The sequence below is a fragment of the Pteronotus mesoamericanus genome, unplaced genomic scaffold (assembly GCF_021234165.1).
Source record: "Pteronotus mesoamericanus isolate MK-2021 breed Mesoamerican mustached bat unplaced genomic scaffold, CSHL_Meso_final contig_56, whole genome shotgun sequence".
Taxonomy (NCBI): Eukaryota; Metazoa; Chordata; class Mammalia; order Chiroptera; family Mormoopidae; genus Pteronotus; species Pteronotus mesoamericanus.
Window position 1 is genome coordinate 13,894,891 of NW_026555201.1, and position 27,518 is coordinate 13,922,408.

At 35.9% G+C, this 27,518-nt stretch overlaps 1 pseudogene; it reads left to right on the forward strand.

Annotated features, from left to right (window-relative positions):
* Positions 1-27,518, forward strand: part of LOC129075996 (ribosome production factor 1-like) — a 105,264-nt pseudogene that overhangs the window by 47,277 nt on the left and 30,469 nt on the right.

Here is a 27,518-nt window from a genome sequence, read left to right on the forward strand (position 1 = left end):
TTCACTCCCCTGCCCAAATCCTGTTCCATCTGGCCAATGTCAAAATGTTCTCTGCATCTATGAGTTTTTTTCTGTTCTGCCTGCTCATCTGTTTTGCTTTGAAGATTCAATCATTAATATATGTGTATTTATTGCCACTTTACTGTTCATGTTTCTATCTTTTTTTCTTTTTGTTCTTAAAAAAGATCTTTTAATATTTCATATATACTAGTTTGGTGATGATGAACTTCTTTAGCTTTTTCTTGTCTGGGAAGCTCTTTATCTGTCTTCAATTTGAAATGATAGCTTTGGCTATAGGTGCTTGTTTTTCAACACTTTGATTCAATTTCTTGCCAGTCCCTTTTGGCCTGCAAAGTCTCTGTTGAGAAATCAGCTGACATTCTTTTGGGAACTTCCTTGTAAGTAGCTAACTACTTTTATCTTGTGTCTTTTAAGATTCTCTCCTTGCATTTAAACTTTGACATTTCAATTATGATGTGTACTGGTGTGGACATTATTGGGTTCATTTTCCTTGGGACTCTCTCTACTTCTTGGACTTGAATGTCTTATTTCCTTCACCAAATCAGGGAAGTTTTCTGTCTTTGTTTTTTGAAATAGTTTTTTAATTTCTTGCTCTGTCTCTTCTCATTTGGCATCCCTATAATTGACGCAAATGTTGGTATACTTTAAGTTGTTTGAGGTGCTCCGTACAGTATCCTCATTGTTTGTGATTCTTTTTTCTTTTTGCTGTTTTGATTGGGTGATTCTACTTCCTTATATTCCAAATCGGGGATTTGAGCCTCTACTTCATCTACTCCACTGTTGCTTCTCTGTAGTATATTCTTCATATCAGTTATTAAATTCTTCATTTCTGAGTAGTTATTTTTATGCTATTTCCCTTTTTATATTTCCATCTCTTTATTGAAGTCCTCACTAAGTTCTTCTTCTCTTTGCCCAAGTTTATTGAAAATCTTTATAACCAGTGTTTCAATCTATGCATCTGATAGATTGCTTGTCTCCATTTTAATTAATTATTTGTCTGGAGTTTTGTTCTGTTCTTTCATTCGGGACGTATTTCTTTGTCTCCTTATTTTGACAGCTTTCCTGTGCTTGTTTCTATGTACTAGGTAGATCTACTACATCTCTCAGTATGTGTTCTGTAGGGTCCAGTGGTACAGCCTCTCTGATGACCTAATCTGGGCACTCAAGGTATGTCCTCCATATGGGCTGTGTATGTCCTTCTGTTATATTTGAGCAGTGATTGCTGTTGACACATCAAAAGAAGGGATTTATCCCCAGGCTTATTGTATGTAAGGACTGGCTATGTCCACTGACCACTGTGGAGGATTAGCTGTGCATGGCTGCACCTCGCATGCAAGAGTTACTTCAGCAGGGCTCTGGTGCTCACTGAGTCTGGCCTTTGGGTGTTTCACTTGTGGATGTGGTTGAGTGGCCATTCTTTGACATGGTCTGAAGCTTTTCACTGGCAGAAGTTTTGACAGTAGGGCCTGGTGTGCAGCTGGCACCCCTTGCTTCTCAGGGGTGGTGACCTCTGCAGCCTATACTTGCTCTCAGGCCTTCCAGGAAGTGCAGGTAAAAGTCGTTCGCCACCTATGTTCTGACTGGGGCCACCTGGCATGAGCTACAAAGTGATCTGCAGATGACTGTTACTTGTGCTGGGCTTGCAGGTGCCCAGAAAAAGCCAAGCTGTGAACCAAGGCTGGCTACTACTAGTGCCGAACCTGGGGCCACTTAGCATGAGGTATAAGGCATGCTGAGGCCAGATTCTGCTTGTTTGAGTAATTTTAGAAAAGTCTTTTCCTATAGAAAAGCCACTGGAAACAGCTTGGGTAAGTCTAAAAGATGGATGGGGTGGGGTCTCAGGACAGGGCAAACAGTGTGAGCCAGGTTGATGGAGACTCAGTTATGGTGCCCACCTGCTGGCTCTGTGGGACAAAGGCTCATCAAAGGAACAATGACCTCTGCCAGCACTTCTGCCTGGGAGAAAGGCCTTTCCCAGCTCTTGCCATTATACTATACTATTCAGTTCCTCCCCATATGTGTCCCATATGCCTCTGGTGCCTTTCATGCTGCTGCCCCAGCTCTGGAGCTCAGAGGGAGTGAGTCAAAGTAAGTCCATGTGTGGGCCCTTTACAAGAAACTGCATGGGACTCCAGGGCACTCTGTCTTACTCAGACATAATCCCCGTTGGGTTTTACAGCCAGAAGTTATGGGTACTCCTGATACTGGAAACCTGGGACAGTAGGGCCTGGTGTGCAGCTGGGTCCCCTTGCTTCTCAGGGGTGACTTCTGCAACCTAGATATTTCTCTTGATTTTTATCAGCTGTACATGAATGTGGGACCAGCTGGCTCTGGGTCTCTGCCTCACCTACAAGTCTTGATGTAGCTTCTTTAAATCCCTAGTTGTAGGACTTCTAGTTAGCCACATATCAGGGGAATATGAGTGATGGTTATTCTATAGTTAAGTTGTAATTTTAATGTGGTTGAGGAAGGAGGTGATTACTGCTTTTCCCTACTCTGCCATCTAGTGGTTTTATTTTTTACTTATTTTTTATTATTATTATTTTCATTTTACTGTTGTTCTATTACAGTTGTCCCAATTCCCCCCCCCCCATTGCTCTCCAGTTTCCCACCCACCTCCTGCTCCGACAATCTCCACCCTGTTGTTCATGTCCATGGGTCATCCATACATGTTCCTTGACTAGACCCTTCCCCTTCTTTACCCCCTTCTTTACCTCCTCCCTCCCCTCTGGTCACTGTCAAACTGTTCCTTGTTTCCCTGACTCTGGTTCTATTTTGCTCGTTTGTTTATTTTGTTTATTAAGTTCCACTTATAGATGAGATCATATGGTATTTGTCTTTCATCATCTAGTTTATTTCACTTGGCATAATTCTCCCTAGTTCCATCCATGCTGTTGCAAAGAGTAGGAATTCTTTCTTTCTTTCTGCTGTGTAGTATTCCATTGTGTAAATGTACCACAGTTTTTTTATCCAATTATTTACTGATGGGCGTTCAGGCTGCTTCCAGCACTTTGCTATTGTAAATAACAATATGCTATGAACATTGGGTCATATAGGTTCTCTTGAACTGGTGTTTTAGGATTCTCAGGGTATAATCCCAGCAGTGGGATTGCTGGGTCAAAAGGCAGTTCCATTTTTAGTTTTTTGAGGAAATTCTATACTGTTTTTCATAATGGCTGCACCAGTCTGCATTTCCACCAACAGTGTACTAGGGTTCCCTTTTCTCCACAACCTCGCCAGCACTTGTTTTTTGTTGATTTGTTTATGATGGCCATTCTGACCCATGTGACGTGGTATCTCATTGTAGTTTTTATTTGAATATTTGTGGTGACTAGTGATAGCTGAGCATCCCATAGTGGTTCATAGTAATTTCTTACAATCCTCTGTATTTCAGTGGTAATGGTTGTAATTTCTCCTCTTTCATTTCAGATTTATTTGGGTTCCCTCTCTTTTATTCTTGGTGAGTCTGGTTAAAGGCTTGTCAATTTTGTTTATCTTTTCAAAGAACTAGATTCTCAATTTTTTTATCTTTTGAATTGTTCTTTTAGTTTCTGTGTCATTTAATTCTGCTCTGATCTTATTTCCTTTCTTCTACTTGCCATGGGTTTTGTTTATTGCCGTTCCTCTAGTTCTTGTAGATGTAGGATTAGGTTGTTTGAGATTTTTCTATCTTTTTGTAGGCAGGCTTGTATTACTATGAACTTCCCTCTCAGGACTGCGCTTGCTGTGTCCCATTGGTTTTGGGCTGTTGTGTGTTCATTTTTATTTGTTTCCAGAAACTTTTTCATTTCTTTCTTGATCTCATTGTTAATCCATTCATTATTTAATAGCATGTTGTTCAGTCTCCATGTATTTGAATGTTTTGAGTTTTTTTCCCTTGAGGTTAGTTTGTAGTTTCAAGCCATTGTGATCTAAGAAAATGCTTGATATGATTTCAATTTTCTTGAATTTGTTGAGGTTTTTTTTTGTGTCCTACCATGTGGTCTATCTTTAAAACTGTTCTATATGCATTTGAAAAGAATGGATATTTTGCTTCTTTGGTGTGAGAAGTTCTATATATATCAATTAAGTCCATTTGATCTAGAGTGTTGTGCAATGCCACAATATCCTTCTTGACTGCTTGACAAATCTATCCAATACTGCCAATGGGGTGTTAAAATCTCCTATGATGTATGTGTTGCTATCAATATCTTTTTTGAAGTTCTCCAAGATTTTCCTTACATATTTGAGTGCTTCTATGTGGGTGCAAGTATGTTTACAAGGGTTATATCTTCTTGATGGATTTTACCCTTTAGTAGTATTGAGTGTCCTTATTTATGGTCTTTGTTTTGAAATCTATTTTGTCTGAAATAAGTATTGTTACCTTGTTTTTTTTTTATGTCTGTTTGGCATTTTTTTTTCACCCATTAGCTTTCAGTCTGTGTAGATCTTTTGTTCTCTTGTAGGCAGCATATATGCAGGTCATATTTTCTTATGGATTCTACTACCCTATGTCTTTTGATTGGAGCATTTAACCCATTTACATTTAGGGTTATTATTGATAGATAGTTTTTCATTGCCATTTTTACCTTTGTACCTGTCTTTGTGTCTGTCTCTCTGTCTCTCTCTCTCTCTCTTTTCATTTTACTAAAATAGTCTCTTTACCATCAATTGCAATGCTCTTTTGGTTGGGAGGTATTCTTTTAGCTTTTTTTTTTTTACCTTCCATTTTAAATGAGAGCCTTGCTAGGTAGCATAGTCTTGGTTGTAGTTCTTTGTTTTTCATTACTCGAAATATTTCTTGTCATTCTTTTCTGGCTTGTAGTTTGTTTTTTTTCTGAAAAATCAACTAATATCCTTATCAGAGTTCCCTTGTATGTTACTAGCTGTTCTCTCTTGCTTCCTTTAACATTCTCTGTCTTTAAATTTTGTCATTTTAATTGTGATGTGTCTTGGAGTGGACCTCTTTGGGTTCCTTTTTATTGGGACCCTCTGTGTTTCCTGGACGTGTGTGTCTTTTTCTCTAATGAAATTAGGGAATTTACCTGTCATAACTTTTTCAAACAGGTTTTCTATTCCTTGTTCCTCTCTCCTTCTGGTATCCACATGATATGGATATTATTATTTTTCATGTTGTCCTGTAGCTCCTTTAAACTCTCTTCATTCTTTTTGAGTCTCTTTTCATTTTGTTCTTCTGCCTGGGAGATTTTTCGTATCTTGTCCTCCAGTTCACTGATTTGATCCTCTGCTTCATCTAACCTACTTTTAATTTTTCCTACTGTGTTCTTCATTTCAGATATTGCATTCTTTATTTCCTCTTGGCTCTTATTGATAGTTTCTGTGTCTTTTTTATGCTGGTGTAGTTTGCCATGAGTTCCTCGTATGTTCTCTAGAGTTCTCTATAGTTCTCACTGAGCCTCTTGAGCATTCTTATAACCATTATTTTGAACTCAATGCCTGATAGTTTGTCTGCCTCAGTGTCGTTTAGCATTCTTTCTGGGGATTCCCCCATTCCTTTTGATTGTGGGTTGTTTCTTTGTCTCCCCATTTTAGATGATTCTTATTTGTTTTTGCATATTTGATTTGATTTGACTCCTTGTCTTCATGGTGTGATGTTCTGTGTTAGGAGATGCATGGGACTCAGTGGTGCGGTCTCCTCAATAGCCTGAGCTTGATGCTCTTGGTATGCCCCTTGTCCATTTATGTGGGCTCTCTGGATGTAATTGTATTTTTGTTGCTGTTGGGTCACTCTTTGGTGGGTCCTTCACTCAGGCTGACTGACTGAGACTCATACTGCCCACCATGTTTTGTACTCTATTGTACAGGTTCTGTCAGAACAAAACCAAACAGCCCAGGAAACAAACCCACATCCACAAAAATAATGCCCACCCATAACCACACTATCAACAGCAATTGAACCAATATTAATAAAGGTGTAAAGAGATTAAGATTATTATAATAAAGGAAAAATGAATATGAGATGAGTAACTGAAAGAAAAATGATTTTGAGAGGATAGAGGGAGGATAAATAATAAGAGTAGGGAATAGAAACAAGACAAATAGAGAGAAGAAATAAAATTTACATCATAAATTAAAAGAGGGAGGAAGGAGGAATGCAGTAAGAGAGGGGAAGCGTATAGTATTAAGTTTAAACCAAAGTTTAAAAAAATATAGTGAAAAAAATAGAAACTAAATTGGAAAAAAAGATCAACGACAGCAACATCAACAACAAATGAGCAAAGATTAGTATAAGTCAGATGGGAATAAGAAGGAGGAAAAAAGAAAGAAAAGCTTAAAAGCTGTCTAGAAGAAAGATAAGTGATTTTGAGAGGAGAGAGCAAGGAGGAATACTATGAGTGAGGAATGAAAACCAGGCTGAGATAGGAAAAAATTGAGATTTAAAATGATAAAAATAAAGGACAGGAGGAAGACAGAATCGAGTAAGAGAGGGAAATGATAAAATTTGAGATTTGAAACACAAAAAATAGTGAAGATCTAGAAATAAAATTGAAGAAATACAATAACAATCACTGTATCCAGAACACACAAGCAAAGATTGATAAGGATGGAGAGAGAATAAGGGTATCTAAGAATGGGAAAAATAATGTGGTATGTCTAATAACAAGAGAAAAAATTCTGAGAGGCTGGAGGGGGGAGATATAGTAAGAATGCCATATAGAAACAAGTTGTAGCAAGAGAGAAAATAAAATTTTAAACAAAAATAAGAAGAGGAGGGAAGAAGTTAAAATGGAGTAAGAGATGGGAGGAGCAAAATATGAGGTCTGAAATAAACTATAATATAAATTCTAGTGACCTAATAGGCACAAACTTTAAGGAAAGGAAATAATTGTTAACAAATTATGCAGGAGAGAAAATAACATAAATCATGAAGAAGACCATGGTGGAATTCATCTCAGTAGAATCCAGTGTTTACCACTGTTTTCTCTTTCTGGCTTTGCTCCTGGTGATGTCAGATGGTATCCCAGGCTGACCCTAGGAAGCCAGTTCAAAGGTTGCAAGTGATCCACAATCTGTGGCTGTCTCCTTCATATTTGGGTGGACCTCACTGTTCTGCCCTGCTGGGTTTCCATCAGCCCTGGGTCCAGGACTGGGTCATTTAATCACCCAAGAGAATTGCCAGTACCTTCTACACCTGTCTCCAGAGGGGCCTTCTGGTGTGAATGGGTGAGTGGGAGCTCTGGGTCACCCCCAGGGGACATTACTCAGTCTTCAGGGAAAATGGTCAGAGTGTTTTTCCATCCCTTCACCACACATCTTGGTCTGTCCCAGATTCTTTCCAACAATGTATGACTTTTGGTGAATTTGTAGACCGTTTCCTATAAGGGGCCAATCTGTGCAAAAGGGTGAGCTCTTTTTTGCTTCGCACAGGCAACAGCTCTGTCTAGACATTGAAGTTGAATAAGGCTCTAAACACCCCCCTCCCACCTATGTTGCACCTGTCTCTATTCTCTCTCCTCTACTGGGTTTAGTGGATCAGGCCAAAGGGTCAGTGTAGATTTTAGTGTCTGGTTAAGGTTCCTTTCAGAGCTTTTTCTTCTTTCCCCTGCAGAACTGTGCCCAGCAGGATGGTCCTGAACCTGGTCTCACAGATCTGCCGAACCTGTAATCCCACAGGTGGGGGTTGGGTTCATCTGTCTCTGAGGGGATCTGGCTGGCTGCAGCAAATCCCATGCATTCAGCTCCTGGCCTTCTAGGCCTCAGCATGCTGCTCTCTTACAGAAGGACTGGGGCCAAATTCTCCACTATGATCAGCCCCTTTCACACCAGCTATATTAGATGGGACCCACAGACCCTTCGGTCTGACTCTATCCCCCTGAGTTCTCTGTTAGCAGAGCTGCTGCACCCTGTGCATACACTTAGGAGAGTTTCTGTGCAGCCTGCACGCTGCAGCACCGAGCCCTCCCAGGCCTGTTCTCCTCCCCCAAAATCACAGAGTCTTTCACAGTAAGGGCTGACTACCCTCGTCAGAGCCTCTGACAGTTTTAGATAAGGTTTCTCTCTGGGTCTTTCCCGAATGGTGTTGGGAAGAGACCCACAGTTATACTATAACATGAGGGTGATGATGGGATGCTGTTCTTGCTCCCTCCAGAGATTTTTCAGCCTTGGGTCCTGCTCCCACCACAGTGTTTCTGGAGCCAGAACCTCTCTGACCATCTCCCTCCACCATGAGAGTTCGTGCCTACTGCGCTGATAAGCAGGGGCCCCAGCTCTGCAATGCGAAAGTGCTGGCTTGGGCTGCAGTAGGAGCAGTTGCTTTGCTTGGAGAGCCCTGACAGTCAGTTCCAGGGTACCCTAAGGGCATGTAAGCTCTTGCCTACTCCCGCACACGGCCCATAACTTCATCTGGGTTAGCACTCACTCATGATCTGACTCCCTCTCTGCTGGATTTTCAAGTTGAATGCTCTGTGGTTAGGCTCCACAGAATTCCCTGCTACTCTGCATCCATCTTGGATTCTAGAAAGATCAGGATTTTTTGCGCGCACGCTCAAAGTATCACTTATCTTTCTTCGAAAGTTTCAATACTGAATTTCAGATTCTCTGTGGTCAAAAACATTCAGTGTCTCTCTAGTGATGTTTTATAACCTCAGATCATCTATGTATAATTAGGCAACAGCTTTCCCTTCTGTATGAGATGATGTTTTCTTTTTAGTATTGATCACGAGCACTACTCTGCAGCAATTCAGAGCGGGAAAACTGGCCCCAGATCTGGGGATTGGGCATGGGCAGGGGCGGTGGGGCGCCGGCTGAGACCCGATGGAGAGTGGCGCATCCCGGGGCTCTGGGGGTCCGTAGCTGGTTGCGTGCTGCAGGACCTGGGGCGCTGCGCCCAGCCGGGTCCCCGACTGGTTGCGTGCTGGTCCATCATCTATAACGCAGGATGATGGACCTGCAGGCAGAGGACTGGGGCTCGCCACCACTCCCAAAGCTCCTGTCTTCTTGCCTTCACCTCTTCCTTCTTTCTACACCCCTTTCTTATCTTGCTGCTGTCACTTTCCCCCTCCTCCCTCTCCTCTCAGCCATCTCCTCCCTCCCTTCCACTGATGGGACTTATTTTTTAATTGCAACATAGTTGTTTCTCTCATGATTAGTTTCTTAGTTACTGTTTTGTTTTGTTTTTTAACCTAGGATGTCTTTTCAGAATATCATTAGTGAAAGTATGTAGGCAGCTTTTGATTTGTTTTTCTATTTCATTACTTTTGCTTCTGTCACTAATGAATTTTGGTTAACTTTTGGTCACAATATCTTATTAAATGTAATTGATTATATAATGAAATAAATATAGTTGACTTATACTATTGAAACATCATTTTAGAGTATAAATTTGGAAGAATAATGCATTTCTTGAATAATGTACTGAGGCATTACATGAGGATTAAAAAATAAAAATTGAATCTTTGTTTAAAAAATACATTATGTAGTAGATTGACAATATACTGTCTGAAAAGATGCATATTTGGAGAATAAAATAATGAATTAAAATATAATACTTTGAAGAGCAAGAATAATATTAATAATGTCTTTAGATTCAAAAGCTGTAATTAAAAGAATTTTATTCGAAGCTAAGGAAATAAATAAAGACTTTTACAATGGAGATATACATATTAGAATTTTATGCTAAGATATTTGGTGGTTTTTATCCCCCAGTTTAAATAAAAGGTCTCTTTCACTTGAACCATGAAGACTGCAGCAACAAATATAATCTACACATCTTTCTGTATGTTATCCCCAAGGTGAATGTGTCTATATAACATACCACTTAATATGACGTTATAGGCAATGTGGTAATATGGGTGTAGAGAAAAGGATGGACATTTAATTTAGTCAGACCTAAATTACTTTTGAAAACCACTTCTGTCTTTCAAGTTCACTGACTCAGAACTTGTTTCTTAACTTCACTGAGCTTTTTTTTTTCATTCATAAAATGAAGATCATAAGAGCATTTCAAATGATTCCTGTGAGAATGAATTAAATAATAAAAGTAGCGTGTACTGTGCTTGGAATAGTTAAGTGTTCTATCAAAGAAAACCAAGTCAGCCTTTCCCGCCCACCAACTGTAGTGTATCACCATGGACTAAGGTAGATGTGCTGATTAAGAAAGTTTCTCATTCAGTCCTGGCTGGTGTGACTCAGTGGATTAACTGCTGGCCTGCAAACCAAAGGGTCGCAAGTTGGATACCCAGTCAGGACATGCGCCTGGGTTGAGGGCCATACCCCAAGTAGGGGGCATGTGAGAGGCAACCACACATTCATGTTTTTTTCCTTCCCTTCCCATCTCTAAAAATAAATAAGTAAAATCTTTAAAAAAAGTTTTTCATTTAAAGGTTAAAATATAGCTTTTTATATAGCTTCCATCTATCTATGTATCTATCAACTTATCAATTTCTGTCCCTCTGCATCTCTGTCACTGTACCGTTTATATAATTTCTTATAATAATGGAAACTTCCTTCAAAAAATTTTAACTGGAATGTTAGTATATAAAATAGTATAAATGCTCTGATTGACAACAGGTTTGTTCCAGAAATGGCTTCATTGCATGGTACTGTGGGGCACAATTTGAAAACCAATGGGCAAAAAAAGCTTTATGTGTGTTATATTAATCTCAGGACAACCTTAGTTTCTCAGACTTCATCTGCTTGTACACAAAATTGACACCACATTATCAACAGTGTCTTAAATTTTGTTAACTCAGTCACTCAACTCTTTAATGAAGGATCTCAATAAACTCTCCAAATGCATTTCTATGGATATCTAGGAAAAAGCCATATTTGATAATGATGTGACTATTCCATTTTAACAAATAATTAATTATATCAGTGTATTGTGAACAATAACATAGTATATATTTGAAAGTTGCTGAGAGTAGATCTCTAAAATTCTTATTACAAAAATATGTAACTATGTATTTTGACAGGAATTCTATTGAATCTATAGATTGCTTTGGGTAGTATGAACATTTTAATGATGTTAATAATTCCTATCCATGAACACAGTATATGCTTCTACTCATTTGTATCTTTAATTTCTTTCTTCAGTGTCATAATTATCTGAGTACAAGTCTTTTACATCTCTAGTTAAATTCATTCCTCATTTGTTTTTTCTTTTTTATGCAATTGTAAATGAGGTTATATTCTTAGTAACACTTTCTGATAATTCATTATTAGTGTATAAAAATGTAACAAAGTTCTGACCAGTTTGTCTCAGTTGGTTGAGCATCATCCTGCAAAATGAAATGTCTCGGGTTTCATTGCCAGTAAGGGCACATATCTGAGTTGCAGGTTGAGTCCCAGGTCAGGACACTTGTGTGAGGAGACTGATTAATGTTTCCTTCTCACATCAATATTTCTCTCCCTCTAAATCCCCCTCCCTTCCCTTCTCTCTAAAAATAAATATATTTTTTTAAAAAATGCACTGATTTCTATATATTTATTTTGTATTCTCCTACTTTACTGAATTCATTTACCAGTTCTAGTAGTTTTTTTAGTGTAATCTTTAAGGTTCTCTCTCTATATTTGCAGTATCATGTCATCTGCAAATAATAACAGTTTTACTTCCTCCTTCCTAATCTGGATGCTTTTTATTTCTCCTTCTCATCTGATTGCTGTGGCTAGAACTTTCAGTACTATGTTAAATAATTGAGGGGAAAATGGACATCCCTGTCTTGTTTCTGATCTTATAGGAAAGATTAATAATTTTTGCCTATTGAGTATGATGTCAGTTTTGGGTTTGTGATAAAGAACCCAAATAGCCACTGAAAGCTTGAGAATCAAGAATTAAGCTGGGGGAATCATACCACTTGATATGAAACTGTACTACAAAGCCACAGTAATCAAAACAACATAGATCTGGCATAAAAACCAACATACAGATCAATGAAACATAATTGATAGCCTAGAAATAAATCCATACCTTTATGACTAATTAATATTATATTTGACAAAGGAGGCAAGAACATACAATTGATAAATATAGTCTATTCAATAAATGGTTTGGGGAAATTAGATAAGTGCAAAGTAAATGAAAACAGATTGCTTCTTACACCATACCCAAAAACACACCCAAAATTCCAGAAGAAAATATGGGCAGTAAAATCTCAAAAACCTCAAGTAGCAATGTTTTTTTTTTCTGATATATCTCTTCATGCAAGGGATACAAAATCAAATATACAAAAGAGACTACATCAAACTAAAAAGTTTTTACACAACAAAGAAAACTTTCAACAAAATAAAAAGACAACCTACTGAATGAGAGAACATTCACTAATGATACATCTGATAAGGGGTTAATATCCAAAATTGATAAAGAACTTACAAAACTCAATGCCAAAAAAAAATCCAATTAAAAAACAAAATGTACAAAGGATCTGAAATGACACTTCTCCAAAGAGGATATATAGATGGCCAATAGACATATGAAAAGAAACTCAGTGTCACTAACCATCAGAGAAATGCATATTAAAACCACAATGAGATACCACCTCACACTAGTCAGAATGGCTATCATCAATAAATAAACAGTAAAGTGTTGGTGAGGATGTGGAGAAAAGGGAGAATGCTTTTGCACTGTGGGTGGGAATGCAGATTGATGCAGCCACTGTGGAAAATAGTACAGTTTTCTCAAACAAAAATGGAACGGCCTTATGACCCAGTAATTCTGCTTCTGGGAATATATCCGAAGAAACCGGAAACACCAATTTGAAAGAATATATGCACTCCTATGTTTATTGCAGTGTTGTAGCCAAGATTTAGAAGCAGCCCAAGCATCTGTCAGTAAATGAGTATATAAAAAAGCTGTGGTACATTTACATACTAGAATACTCATTGGCCATTATAAGAAGGAAATCTTACCTTATGTCAAAGTATGAATGGACCTAGAGTGTATTATCCTTCTTTTCAGAGAAAAGAAGATACCGTATGATTTCACTTACATGTTGAATCTAATGAATAAAATAAACTAATGAACAAAATAGGAAGAGACTCATAGATACAGAGAACAGATGGACAGCTGTGGAAGGGGAGGCGGAGTTGGGCTGAGTGAAAAGGTGAAGGAATTAAGCAAAAAAATATTCCTAGATGCAGATAACAGTATGGTGATTACTAGGGGGAAAGAGGGGCTGGGGGAGGTAGAAGAGGATAAAGGGAGTATAAATGGTGATGGAAGGAGATTTGACTTGAGGTGGTGAACACACAATACAATATACAAATGATGTGTTCTAGAATTGTACATTTGAAACCTGTAAAATTTTAACCAATGTCACCCCCAAAAATCCAATAATTTTTTAAAAAAACTTTCTTAAAAACAAATAAATATATCTATGTGAGGTGATGGTTATTAAATAAACTTATTGTGGTAATCATTTTGCAATGTATACATATATCAAATTATTATGTTGTACATCTTAAACTAATACAATGTTATATGTCAATTATATTTCAATAAAATTTGAAAAAAATACCATAATAAATACAGTTTTTCTCAAAATAATACCATAATTTTTCTACCAGCCTTGCATTTTGCATCTATTTTTATTAGTATACACAAATTTTAAATTGAGGTATAATTGACATATAACATTACAATAATTTTAGGTGTATAACATGATTTTTTTGGTATATGTCCTGAAATGATCACTGTGCTAAGTTTAGCTAACATGCATCCTGTTACAATGAAAAATTTTGTTCTCTTGTGATGCAAATTTTATGATTTACCCTCTTACCAACTTTGAAACATGCTTTACAGTACTGAATCCCTCTAACTCATTTATTTTATAGCTGGAAGTTTGTACCTTCTGACTCTTTTCACCCCTTCCCCCACACCCTTTACCACTGTCAGCCATGATTTTGTTATCTATATATGAGCTTTTGTTGTTGTTGTTGTTGGTCTTTGTTTTTCTAGATTTCATATATAATTGACATCATATGGAACTTGTTTTTCTTGGTTTGATTTATTTCACTTAGCATAATGAATGCAAGGTCCACCTATGTTTTCACAAATGACAAGATTCTATTGTCTTATGGCTGAATTTTATATAGATATAGATACTTACCATTTCTTTAACCATTTTTCTGTAGATAGACACTTAAGTTTTTCCTATAGCTGGGCTATTTTAAGTGATGCTGAAGTGAACATAGGAGTATATAAGTTTCCAAGTTAGTGTATTTGTTTTCTCCAGATAAATACTCATTAGTGGAATTGCTGGGCCTTATTATAGTTCTATTTTTAATTTTTTGAGGAACCTCCATACTGTTTTCCAGAGTGGCTGCACCAATTTGCATTTTCACCAATAGCACGCAAGGGTTCCCTTTTCTTCACACCCTCACCAACAGTTGCTATTTTGTGTAGGTTTGATAATAGCCATTCTGTTGGGTGTGAAGTGATGGCTTATTGTGTTTTTGATTTGCTTTTCCCTGATGATTAGTGGTTTCAAACACCTTTCGTGTGCTTGTTGACCATCTCTATGTACTCTTTGAAAAATGTCTATTCAGGTCTGCCCATTTTTTGATCAGATTTTAGTTTTGGCTATTAATATTGTGTGAGTTTTAATATATATTCTGGATATTAACTTCATATCAGATATATGATTTGCAAATGCTTTCTCTCATTCAGTTTGTTGCCCTTTCATTTTATTGATCTTTTTCTTTGCTGTACTTTTGCTTTTTAGTTTGATGCAGTCCCACTTATTTATATTTGCATTCGCTGCTTTTGCTTTTGGTGTCAGGTTAAAATAATCATTACCAGCACTGACATCAAGGAGTTTACTGCCTGTGTTCTATTCTAGGAGTTTTATGGTTCAGGTCTTACATTTAATCTTTAGTTCATTTTGAGTTAATTTTTGTGTATGGGGAAAGTACATCTGTTTATGAAAGGGTGTTTATGGCTTTGGGGAGAAGAGAAAACATAATGCCTAGAACAAAGATGACATTGCTTTGGCAAAACTCAAATTTTAAATCCCATAAAGGAAAGTTAGACTTTCTTGAGAGAGAAATGATTTTTCTCAAAAATCTCAAAACTAAGTTTTATTATCAATAACCAATCTTAAATACTTGCAGCATAGAATTATTGTAATGGTACACAGAGGAGTAAGACAGGCTTTAATTTAAAAGAGGTTTCTGACCTTGGCTGGTGTGGCTTAGTTGTTTGTAACCTTGTCCTGTAGACTGAAAGTTGAGACTTCAATTCTCAGTCAGGGCACATACCCAGGTTGTGGGTTCAATCCCTGGTCAGGGGATATATGAGAAGGCAACTGAGCAATATTTTTCTCTCACATTGATGTTTTGTTGTTTTATTCTCTTTTTCTTTCCTTTCCTCTCTCTCTCTCTCAAAAAAAAAAGCAATGGAAAAGTGTTCTTGGGTGAGAATAAAACAATTTTAAAAAGTAAATAAATAAGAGAAGTTTCTGGTAGGAAGGCTCAAGAAAAGAGAATATGCAAAGCTAACATGAAGATATAAGTGCAGAAACAGTCAGATTAAGTTCAGTCCCATTTCTATGGCTATATCCTTGGTTACTACAAACATAAATGAAGCATTCACTCATCAGGGCTGCACATTCCCTATGGCATAGAAGGGCACCGATTTCTATGGTGAGTGTAGATGGTGTCTCTGGACTAACTCAAATTGGGTCCTGAACTCCTTGGTATGGTGCAGTAAAGACAATCCAGAAAGCTTGTGCTTTCTTGGTGATTTGGAAGGGTTGAGAAAGCCAGTCAATAAGAAATTTTGGTTTGGGGTCAAGGGGCCATCAAGTGAGAGTAACTCCAATTGGAGAGAATGGCAACGTCCATGATTATAAAAATCTATTGACATAAATATGGAATATCAGGTGAACCAAGCTACATATAAAATGAAGCACAGAGAGAGACACTGAAGTTCATGGACAAGTGGAATGAAGTATTTTGCCTGGAGGCTATCATGCAACTGAGGTCCCTTTCCTGATTTCAGAATGCTCACAATCCTCAACAGAAGAGTGAGAGTAGGTGATTGAACAGCTTCAGAATGACTATTTTTCACCTAGTTCCTGAACTTGAGGTAAACAGTGACTTGAATTTTTCTGACAAATCTCTTGACAATACTGAGTATTCTGGAACAGGACAGAGTAAATTGTTTGCTGAAGGCAGCTTGAAGCTAAAAAGCAAAGTTGTACTCCTTTTTAGGAAGCAGTACAGGTTATATTTTTAAAATCATCTGAGACAAAGAATATATATTTTTGTTACACTGTTCTCATGGATTAATTTTTTTACTCTATTGCTTTGCTAACGCCATGATCTCCTATTGGGCTTCACCATTGCCCAAGCACAAATCAGTCTCCCACCAGTCACTAGCGTGGCATCAGCTGTCACTGCAGTCACACTAAGTGAAACTCGACATGCGTAAAGCTGTGGCGGTTATCTTTGGCACTGTGGGGAAAGGGAGAGTACCTACCGCTCTTTTAGGTTACATTTGGATAAAAAGGTCTTGTGAGGTTGCTTTTACACAAAATTTAAAGAATGTATTGAAACTACTCCTTTAAATGTTTTCAATCACAGTCCTATTATTTTCTCTCTAGGATGCAAGTTTGAACCTAGGCAACCATTAGATGAATTAAAGTGACTGCCACCAAATTTAAAACTATTATTTTTCTTTCATAACCAAACTTTTTCTCTGGATAAAATTTGTCATGCCTGCCTCTTTTCCCAGAATGAGTTTTCTCTGGAAGCAGAGGTGAGGGTGGGTGAGGTGGTCCTTTTGACTTCTAAAAACATTTTGCAAGTTAGTTGGTCATGGAACCTATTTATATTTAAGTAATGACCTCGGCCAGCTGCACCTCCATTTATGTTTGATGTTTGAAGCTACATAACAGCATCATTATTTGATTTTTTTTTCTGTAAAGGTATCATGGTATATAGAGAAGAGCCCTGGACATTGAATTAGAGAACCCACACTTGTTCCATATTCTTCTATGCATGAGAAGCATGACATTTGACAATTCATCCATCTCCCTTATCTCTGAGTTTTTATATAAAATGAATAATTATAATATACTATATTTCTTATAGAGTTGATGAAAATAACATGATGACAGGTTATGTGAACACATTTTACAAAGTGATATACACATATACATTTCTTATTATGGACCTTAGCTCACTGCATCTCTTCTGTGCCAATGCAAACAGGTGCTCTCCCAAAGGATTGCAGGAGTCTTCCACATTTGATTAGGTCAGAAAATGCTGGTGCCTTTAATGTAATTCATACATAATTCACTTTTCTAACACAGGTGATGTTTTTCTTCTACCTCCTAAACTTTGGTTCTTCTGTACACATTCCACAGTGAGTAGGAACAAAAGAAAATATCTGTGTTGTGGCTTAAAACAGATAATTATTCTAAATATGTTTTCTCTGCAATCTGAACATTCATGAGCAACAAGACTACTGAAATCCAGCTAAGCATTATGATAGCTTTTTAGAAGTAATATTACTAGGCAATATTACAGTGAGTTTTAGTTCTGCTTGGAAAACTGCATTTGCATGGGGTTTTTCTACTGATGTAGAATGTGTGCACATTATAATTTTTTCTCTCACAATAAAGAACAAAACATTGTGCCTCATTTTCATAGCTTCACATCCCATCTATGCAGAGTCTACTGACTTAAAAAATAATAATCCATAGGATGTTGTGTTATATAAACTTTACCAAAACAGGCCTAAACTTTAAAGATACTATTAGAAAAATTTTTGCTACTGTGTCTGTTCTGTAATGTTTTTTTAGTAAAGAAAGGGTTTTAGTATAAATCATGAAATACCCAAATAATTCTTAAAAAGAACTATCTCCCATATCACATCTGCAAACTGGTTGTTTCAATCAACTTCCCAGTGAGTTATAAAATAACTGGACAGGATCAGCCTAATCTGGCCATATTTTGACAATATAGTTGTGCATACAGAAGGTTCATTTTGCTTGCATTCAAAATGTCAAAATTACTACTGTTGGAACTGTCGTGGTGAGCAAAAAAAGCCATAGCCATTACTTTCTATATAGGCTCTTTGTATTGACTTTGTAGCTCTATTATCCTTTGTAGACTCTATTTCCCTTCCTCTTAAATCTGGACTGACACATCAGAGTTGGGGACATTGACAAACTGTATGGCTGATTCCTAGAGAAATTTCTACCACAGCTGAGTGTTGCTTTAATAAAACATATACAATATGTGGTATAACTTTGGATCCTGGAAGTGGGTGGCAAGTTAATGTTACAGGAGTTTGGAAATAGGATGACTCATGTTCAAGAAAGCATTTGATAAAACTATTGTGTGTGGTAATGTAGAAAGCACGTAATGTAGTTAATCAACTTGTGGCTTTAATTGCAAAGGTTGAGGAATGCATAGTCCTTGCTAGAGTGTCTCAGTTACAATTGACTACATTTAAAAAGAGGCTCAATCACCTGTTGAATGAATGAATGTATCTCCAGCATAACTCTCTATTTAGAAATCCTATACTTTATTAGAATTATTGACTTGCCCTGGAAAAATAATCTGTCAAATGTGTCAATTATTGCCTTGCATTAAACACTTCAGGGTATATTGTATATAGTCCTCCTTAGCAAGTTATACAATAATTTGGCCTCTGCTTAATCTTCCTGTTTCCTGTTCCCTACATGCTACCCATCCTTCTGATACATTGAACTCCTTCCATTTCCACATCTTTAGGTTTATAAATGAGAAATTTCTACAGTTTGAAATTGTTCTCACCAGTTTTGCTTGGAACATAGTAGATACTTAATAATACTTCTGGACTTAAGAAATAATGAATTCATATATGGATATGAAGACTGACAGAGGAAACAATTACATGTACTGAAAAATAATCAGTCATGGAACAATTATGATTTGAAATGGCTCAAATTTTGATGTGCATATACATCATCTGGGATCTCATTATAATGCAGATTCTGATTCAGTTGATCTGGAGAAGGCATGGTATGAGTTTCCAACTGTAGCTCTTAAATGATGTCAAAGCTACTGATTGACAGATCATACTCATTAACAATGTCTTAATAGTATAATTTCCCATAAAACTGGGAAGATGATATAGATTTAAAAAAATCATTTTTATCACTGGGATAGAAAATTATTGGTGTAGCCATAGTGAATTATTTCTATTTTGTGGTCACTTAGGATACTTAGAAGGAAAATTTAGGTAATAATGCTGGAAGATAAAGCCGTATTATACAAGACCTGGAGATTAGCTTTTCTTTTTTTTTTTATCTTTTCTTTAAAATTTTTTTTATTGATTATGCTATTACAGTTGTCCCAATTTTTCCTTTTGGCCCCCTCTCCCCAGTCTCCCCACACTGTTGTTCATATCTGTGGGTGATGCATATGTGTTCTTTGTCTAATCCCTTCACCTTCTTTCAACCACTCCTATCCTCTTCCCCCTTAGAGCTATTAGTCTGTTCCTTATTTCTGTGCCTGTGATTCTATTTTTCTCCTTAGTTTATTTTGTTCCTTAAATTCCACTTGTAGGTGAAATCATGTGGGATTTGTCTTTCATTGCCTGGCATATTTCATTTAGCATAATTGTCTCCAGTTCCATCCATGCTGTCATAAATGGTAAGAAATTCTTTCTTTTCCCCTCCTGTGTAGTATTCCATTGTGTAAATATACCACAGATTTTTTAATCCGCTCATCTACTGATGGGCATTTAGGCTGTTTTAAAATCTTGGTTGTAGGAGGGAGGGGGCAAGGGAAAGTGGTTGAGGGGGAGGCAGAGACAAATGTATTTGAAAAAATCAATTAAAATAGAATTAAAAAAATAAAATAAAAAAATAAAATCTTGGTTGTTTGTAAATAACACTGCAGTGAACATAGGGGTGCATGTATTCTTTTGAATTGGTGTTTCAGGATTCTTTGGACATATACCCAGAAGTAGAATTGCTCAGTCAAAAGGCAGTTTCGTTTTTAATTCTGTGAAGAAACTCCATAGTGTTTTCCATAGTGTCTACACCAATCTGCATTCCCACCAACAGTGCACTATTGTTCCCCTTTCCTCACCAGCACTTGTTTGTTTGTTTGTTTGTTTATGATAGCCATTTTGGCAGGTGTGAGGTAGTATCTCATTGTAGTTTTAATTTGAATCTCCCATTGCTGGAGATGTTGAACATTTTTTCATATGTCTATGGGCCATCTTTACATCCTCCTTGGAGAAGTGTTTATTCAGGTCCTTTGCTCATTTTTAAATTGTATTGTTTGTCTTCCTGGTGTTGAGTTGTATGAGTTTTTAATATATTTTCAGGAATAAAGCCTTGTTTGATGTATCATTGGCAACATATTTATGTTCTCCCATGCAATGGGTTCCCTTTTCATTCTGATGATGGCTTTTTTAGCTGTGCAAAAGGTTTTTAATTTGATATAGTCCCATTTGTTTATTTTTTCCTCTATATCCCTTGCCCTAGGCAATAATATTGGCAAAAATATTGTTACAGGATATATCTGAAATTTTACTGCTATGTTTTCCTCTAGAATTATTATGATATGACTTATATTTAAGTCTTTTATACATATTGAGTTTATTCTAGTGTATGGTATAAGCTGGTGGTCTAGCCCAGTTCTCCCCACACCTTTTATTGAAGAGACTAACTTTACTCCATTGTATGCTCTTGCCTCCGTTGTCAAATATTAACTCATCATAAGGGTGTGGGTTTATTTCTGGACTCTCTGTTCCGTTCCATTTATCTATGTGTCTGTTCTTATGCCAGTACCAGACTGTTTTGATTACAGTGGTCTTATATTATAATATAGTTTGATATCAAGTATGGTGATCCTTCTGTTTTTGTTCTTCTTTCTTAAAGTTGCTGAGGCTATTTGGGGTCTTTTCTGGTTCCATATAAATTTTTGGAATATTTGTTCTAGGTCCGTGAAATATGCCATTAGTATTTTAATAGGTATTGCATTGAATCTATTGATTGCTTTGGATAGTATATACATTTTAATGAGATTTATTCTTCCAATCCATGAACACAGTATATTCTTCTACTTATTTGTATCATCCTCAATTTCTTTCTTCAGTGTCCTATACTTTTCTGAATTAGGTCTTTTACTTCCTTGGTGAAATTTACTCCTAGGTACCTCATTTTTTGTTGTTGTAATAGTAAATGGGATTGTTTTCCTAGTTTCTGTATCTGATAGTTCATTATTGGTGTATAGAAATGTCATTGATTTCTGAGTATGGATTTTGTATGTTACAACTTTGCCAGATTCATTTATTAGGTCTAGTAGTTTTTTGGTGGAGCCTAAAAGGTTTCCTATGTACAATATCATGTCATTTGTGAATAATGACAGTTTTACTCCCTCCTTTCCAATTTGGATGCCTTTTATTACTTCTTGTCTGATCACCTTGGCTAGGATTTCCACTACTATGCTGAATAAGAGTGGTAAGAGTGGACATCCTTTTCTTGTCCCTGATTTTAGAAGGAATGGTTTAATTTTTGCTTTTTGAATATGATGCTGGCTATAGGTTTTTTGAATATGGGCTTTATTATGTTGAGGTATGATCCTTCTATTCCCACTTTGCTGAATGTTTTTATCATAAATGGGTGCTGGATTTTATCAAATACTTTTTCTGCCTCTATTGATATAATGATGTGATTTGTACCTTTCATTTAGTTCATGTGCTGTATTACATTTATTGCTTTGTGAATATTGTACCAATCCCACTTGAACATGGTGTATGATCTTTTTTAATGTATTGCTGTATGTGGTTTGCCAGTATTTTGTTGAGGATTTTTGCATCAATGTTCATCAGGGATACAGGCCTATAATTTTCTTTCTTTTTTGTGTCTTTACCTAGTTTTGTAACTAGGATAATACTGGTCTCATAAAAAGAGCTTGGAAGCCTTCCCTCTTCTTAAATTTTTTGGAATAATTTGAGAAAGATAGGTGTTATTTCTTCTTTAAATGATTGGTAAAATTCACCTGTGGTGCCTTCTGGTCCAGGACTTTTGTTTGCTGGGATATTTTTGATTACTGCTTCAATTCAATTAGTTGTTATCAATCTATTCATGTGTTCTGCTTCTTCCTCATTCAGCCTTGGGGGATTATATAATTCTAGAAATTTATCCATTTTGCCCAGTTTGTCCAAATTCATGGCATATAGTTGTTCATGATATTTTCTTACAATCCTTTATATTTCTCTGGTTGTTATTTCTACTCTTTCATTTCTGATTTGATTAATGTGGGTCCTCTCTTTGTCACTTGATGAGTCTGGTTAAAGGTTCATCAATTTTGCTTATTTTTTCAAATAACAAGCTCCTGGATTCATTGATCTTATGAAATTTTTATTTTTTAGTATCTATCTACTTTATTTCTACTCTGATCTTGAGTATTTCCTTCCTTCTACTCTCTCTGGGCTTTGTCATTGTTTTTCTAGTTCCTTTAAAAAATTTTTAAAATTGTTCAATTAGTAATGGAATTATAGCTCTGATGTATGTGTGTGCATAAGATTTGGCTGTCTGGATAGTGAAAAACAAGTCAAATGAAAGCGTGGTATAATATCAAAGGGAAGTCAGACATAACAGCATTAGAGGGATGAGTTGTTCAGTATTGATGTTCAGTATTGCAAGAGTATGTTCACACCACTGAATAGCAATATGTGAAACCAGCAGAGTACTACTTCTTCTCTCTCCTCTCCTTGAATTTGAATACTCTCCTCTCATGAATTTGAATTCAGTAAAGTACCAGTTTTGTTTCAGTTTGGTTTAGAAAAATAGCTTATATTGTTTTTGTACTTGTTTCATAAAGAAATAAGTAGATTTAGTTCCTGATTGACCTAGTTGGCTGAATTAGAAACAAACAAGCATATAAACAAAAAAAAAAAAAACCCCACATAAAACTGAATTCAGTTAATGGCCTAGTAAACAGTTTTACATCTGTTTTGGTTAAGGGTAAAGAGCTCAACACATATATTTAGTTTATTTCAGCTTTTAATTTTCTTTCTGGTTGAATCATTTTAGACAAATGCCAGCTGGAACATTCAGAATGGATTTGGAAGTGTTCTAGTATACAATGTGAAACTCCAAAATCTCTGGATGAGACTGGTTACCTTGTGGGAGCTTATCTAGTGGCTGTAGTTCAGTGGGGAAATCCCAGTGGGATCTGTGATTCAATATGTGTACGTCCATGAGGAATTATTCTCATAGCATTTGCCTAAGCTGTGTAGGTTGATGAATGAAAGGAACCTGAGGGGTTGGCATTGTATAATAATCCACACACCGCCCACCTTGTACTGTTTATTCACAAATAAATCAAAGCTCCTCTTTTATGCAGCTAAAGCCAAACCTATTTGATAATTCTCTGAAAACTGTTGTAGGAAAAAATAGACTGTAGAAATCATCTTACCAAGGTTGTACACTATGTTATAGGAAGAAACTTCTTTATTTAGTATCTATGTATCCTGAATTTATAACATTATCTTAAACATTTTTGTGAATACTTCCTACAATCTTCATAAAACAGTGCTCACAAAATAACCATTTAAAAATGTTTGTGAAATCATATAAAAATATCACTGATGAAATTAAAACACAAATGACTTTCCTTATCACTCTCTAGGCGCCTAGAAGGTCAATATGGGAGGGAAAGAAACACAAGCTTTGGAGATAAATTGACTTTGTTCAAAGCTCAACTTTTCATCTACCACGTGTGTGTCCTTGGGAAAAATACCTCAATAGTTTGCACTTGATTTCCTCATCTGTAAAATGAAAATAATGAAATTTTGTAGGAAATCTGCGTGAAAATTGGAGATAAGTAATACAAAGTACTAGCATAGCTCCTGATTCATAGAAGCAATTCAATAAATGTTCTTTTATTAAGACATAATGTTCACACTTTTAGTTTTCAACATGACTAAGCCTCCATTTCACATCCAGAAGGGTGTTTTTAAACAAACTGTTTTAAATTGTTTTATCTTTTACCTTAGTTTATTCAAAGACATGAGAATTTAAGTTGAGGTGGAGAAGTTACAACCTATGAAGGGAAGAAAGGAAATAAACATTTGATTCAGGGAGTATTACAACCTCTCAGGAGACAGAATAAATTCTGAAGATGATGGACAAAACTGCTTCCTTCCTGCTGGAGATGGGGGGGAAAGGTAGCGACTCACACTTTGAATCATTTTAGTTGGAGAAACAAAACTTAAAAGCGGTAAATATACTGCTTCAATTGAACCTCCAAGGTGAGCATAATAACTCTTGAAAGTTTTTGCTTACTACGGAGAAATTTATTATGGCGGGGAGGATGGCTCAGACATTGTTATAAACTTTCTTAAAGTACCAGGACGGTCCTTTTACATACTCTTCTAAATTATGTAAAGATAAAACAAAATCATTCTTAATTAAATGTTTGATGCTTATTCTAAATTAGCTAGTAGTTATAGGTCCAATTTCTTTTTTTTATACATCACATTTTCTCTTTATTTTTTTCTTTTTATTTACTCTTTATTGTAATTTTTCCATTATCATTTAGTCTCCTTATAGCCCCTCCCCCAGCAATCACCACACTGTCATCCATGGCCATGACTTCTTTTTCATTTTTGCTCAGTCCCTCCATCCCCTAATCTTCCCCACCCCACTAGCTGTCATCTCTTCTCCAACTATGAGCCTGTTTCTGTTTTGCTTGCTAGTTCAGTTTGTTCATTAGGTTCCACATGTGAGTGAAATCATATGGTATTTGACTTTCTCTGACTGGCTTATGTCAATTAACACAATGTTTTCCAGGTCTATTCACACTGTTGCAAAAGGTAAAATTTTCTTCTTTTCTATGGCTGAGTAAAATTCAATTGTGTAAATGTCCCACAGTTGTTTTATCCACTTATCTGTTGATGGATACTTGGCTGCTTCCATATCTCAGTAATTGTAAATAACACTGCAATGAACACAGGGGTGCTTATACTCTTTCAAATTAGTGTTTTGGGTTCCTTTGGCTATATTCCAAGAAGTGGGATTGCTGGGTCAAAAGGTAGGTCCATTTTTAATTTTTTGAGGAAATTCCATACTATTTTCCACAGTGGCTGCACCAGTGTGCATTCCCACCAATGACAGTGCAATGTGGTTCCCCTTTCTCCACATCCTTGCCAACAATTTGTTGTTTGTTGACTTACTGATGGTAGCCATTCTGACAGGTGTGAGATGGTATCTCATTGTGGTTTTAATTTGCATTTCTCAGATGATTAATGACATTGAGCATCTTTTCATATGTCTATTGGCCATCTGTATGTCCTCTTTGGAGAAGTGTATATTCAGGTCCTTTGCCCATTTTTTAATTGGGTTGTTTTTTTTTTTGGTGTTGAGTTTTATAAGTATTTTGTAAATTTTGGATATTAACCCTTTGACAGATGTATCAGCAAATATGTTCTTCCATTCTGTATGTTATCTTTTTATTTTGTTGACTATTTCTGTTGCTATGCAAAAACTTTTTAGTTTGATGGAGTCTTAGTTGTTTATTTTTCTTTGTTTTCCTTGCCTGGGGCAATATACCAGATAAAATATTGTTATGAGCAATGTCCGAGATTTTGCTCCTTGTTTTCTTCTAGGATTTTTGTGGTTTCAGGTTTAACATTTAAGTTATTAGTTTATTCTCTGTGTGGTGTAAGTAGGTGGTTTAGTTTCTTTCTTTCTTTTTTTTTTTTTTTTGTATGTATCTGTCCAATTTTTCCAACACCATTTATTGAATAAACTATCTTTAGCCCATTGTATGTACTTGCTTCCTCCGTTGAATATCAATTGTATATAAATTGTGTGGGTTTATTTCTGGGCTCTCTATTCTGTTCAGTTGATCTATGTGTCTGTTTTTATGCCAGTACCAGGCTCTTTTGATTACTATGGCCTTGTAGTATAGCTTGATATTAGGTAGTATGATTCTTCCAACTTTGTTCTTTCTCAAAATAGTTGTTGCTATGGGGGTCTTTTGTAGTTCCATATAAATTTTTGAAATATTTGTTCTAGTTTTGTAAAATATGTCATTTGAATCTTGATAGGAATTATATTGATACAATAGCTATATATTAAATTTTTGTAGGCATTTTCCCCCCATATAACCTATATGTATACTTTATTGATGTTTATTTTATATGGTCTAGAGCATCATTTTGATTACTTATATAATTATGGACTTCTATGGGTTTTTGTGTCTTTACCTTTATGACATATGTTAGTTCAGGCTAAGATTTATTTAATACCGGGTTCTGGTTAAAGAATACAGTTCTCAATTACAATATTTGGATTCTAGGGATGCACAGTGATGAGAAGCATTAAATGTGTTCTCCTAAATAAAAAAACAAAACAAAACAAAACAGAACAAAAAAAACAAGTGAGCAAATAAAAAGTATATAAGGACAAATGGTATCTGACTTTTACAAGGAGACAACTTCATAGGTAGTTACTAGGTAAATTATACAACAATATTATTAAAAAATAAGTGTGTGAATTTGGGCTATTTCTTTGGTGCTGTATATTTTTGTATTCTCATAATTTGATATATTTTGTGGTTTCATTCATTAAAACATTGTAATTAAAACTAAATGCTGATACCTCAATGTAGCCAAATTTCAAACTCTCAATATTAACATGATGGATTTAGAAGTCCTTGGTTTTTAATTTATGATCATGCTTTTTTTCTGATAAATAAATTAGAAGGAAAAATAAAAATAAGGAAGTTTCTAACTTGATTACTGAAATGTAATCATTTGGAAAAATATAACAAAATGATGAAATTATTCCATTTATTTCCTGTTTTTAACAGCAAATTCAAGATTAAAGAAAATCAAGATATCCACAAACAAATTGTATTTATGTACACCAATAATAAGCTATTAGAAAGAGAAATGAAGAAAGTGATCTCATTTACTGTTGCATCAAAAAAATAAATAAAATCCTAGGAATAAATTTAACCAAGAATGTAAAAGACTCAGAAAAGTATAAGACATAAATGAAGGAAATTAATGAACATACAAATAAGTGGAAATATATACTGTGTCCATGAATAAGAATAATTAACATCATTACAATGTCCATACCACCCAAAGCAATCTATAGATTCGATGAGATTCCTGTCAAGGAACATGTATAAAGGACACATGGACAAAGCCAAAGTAGGGACAGGACCGAGAGTGGGAGATGGGGATAGGTGAGGTGTGGGAGTGGTGTGAGAAAAATGCAGAAAACTGTATTTGAATAACAATGAAAAAAAGAAAAAAGAAATGGAAAATATCTCAATGCTTTTAACACTGATTCCATGTTGAAATAATGTTTTAGAAATATATGAAATAATAACATCAATAGCGTATCATTAACATACTTCACAGAACTAGAGCAAATATTCCAAAAAATTTATTTGGAATTACAAAAGACCCTGAATGGAAACATCAGTCTTGAGAGAGAAGAGCAAAGCTGGAGGAATCAAACTACTTGATATCAAACAATATTACAAAACCAGAGTAATCCAAACAGCAGGGCATAAAAACAGACATATAG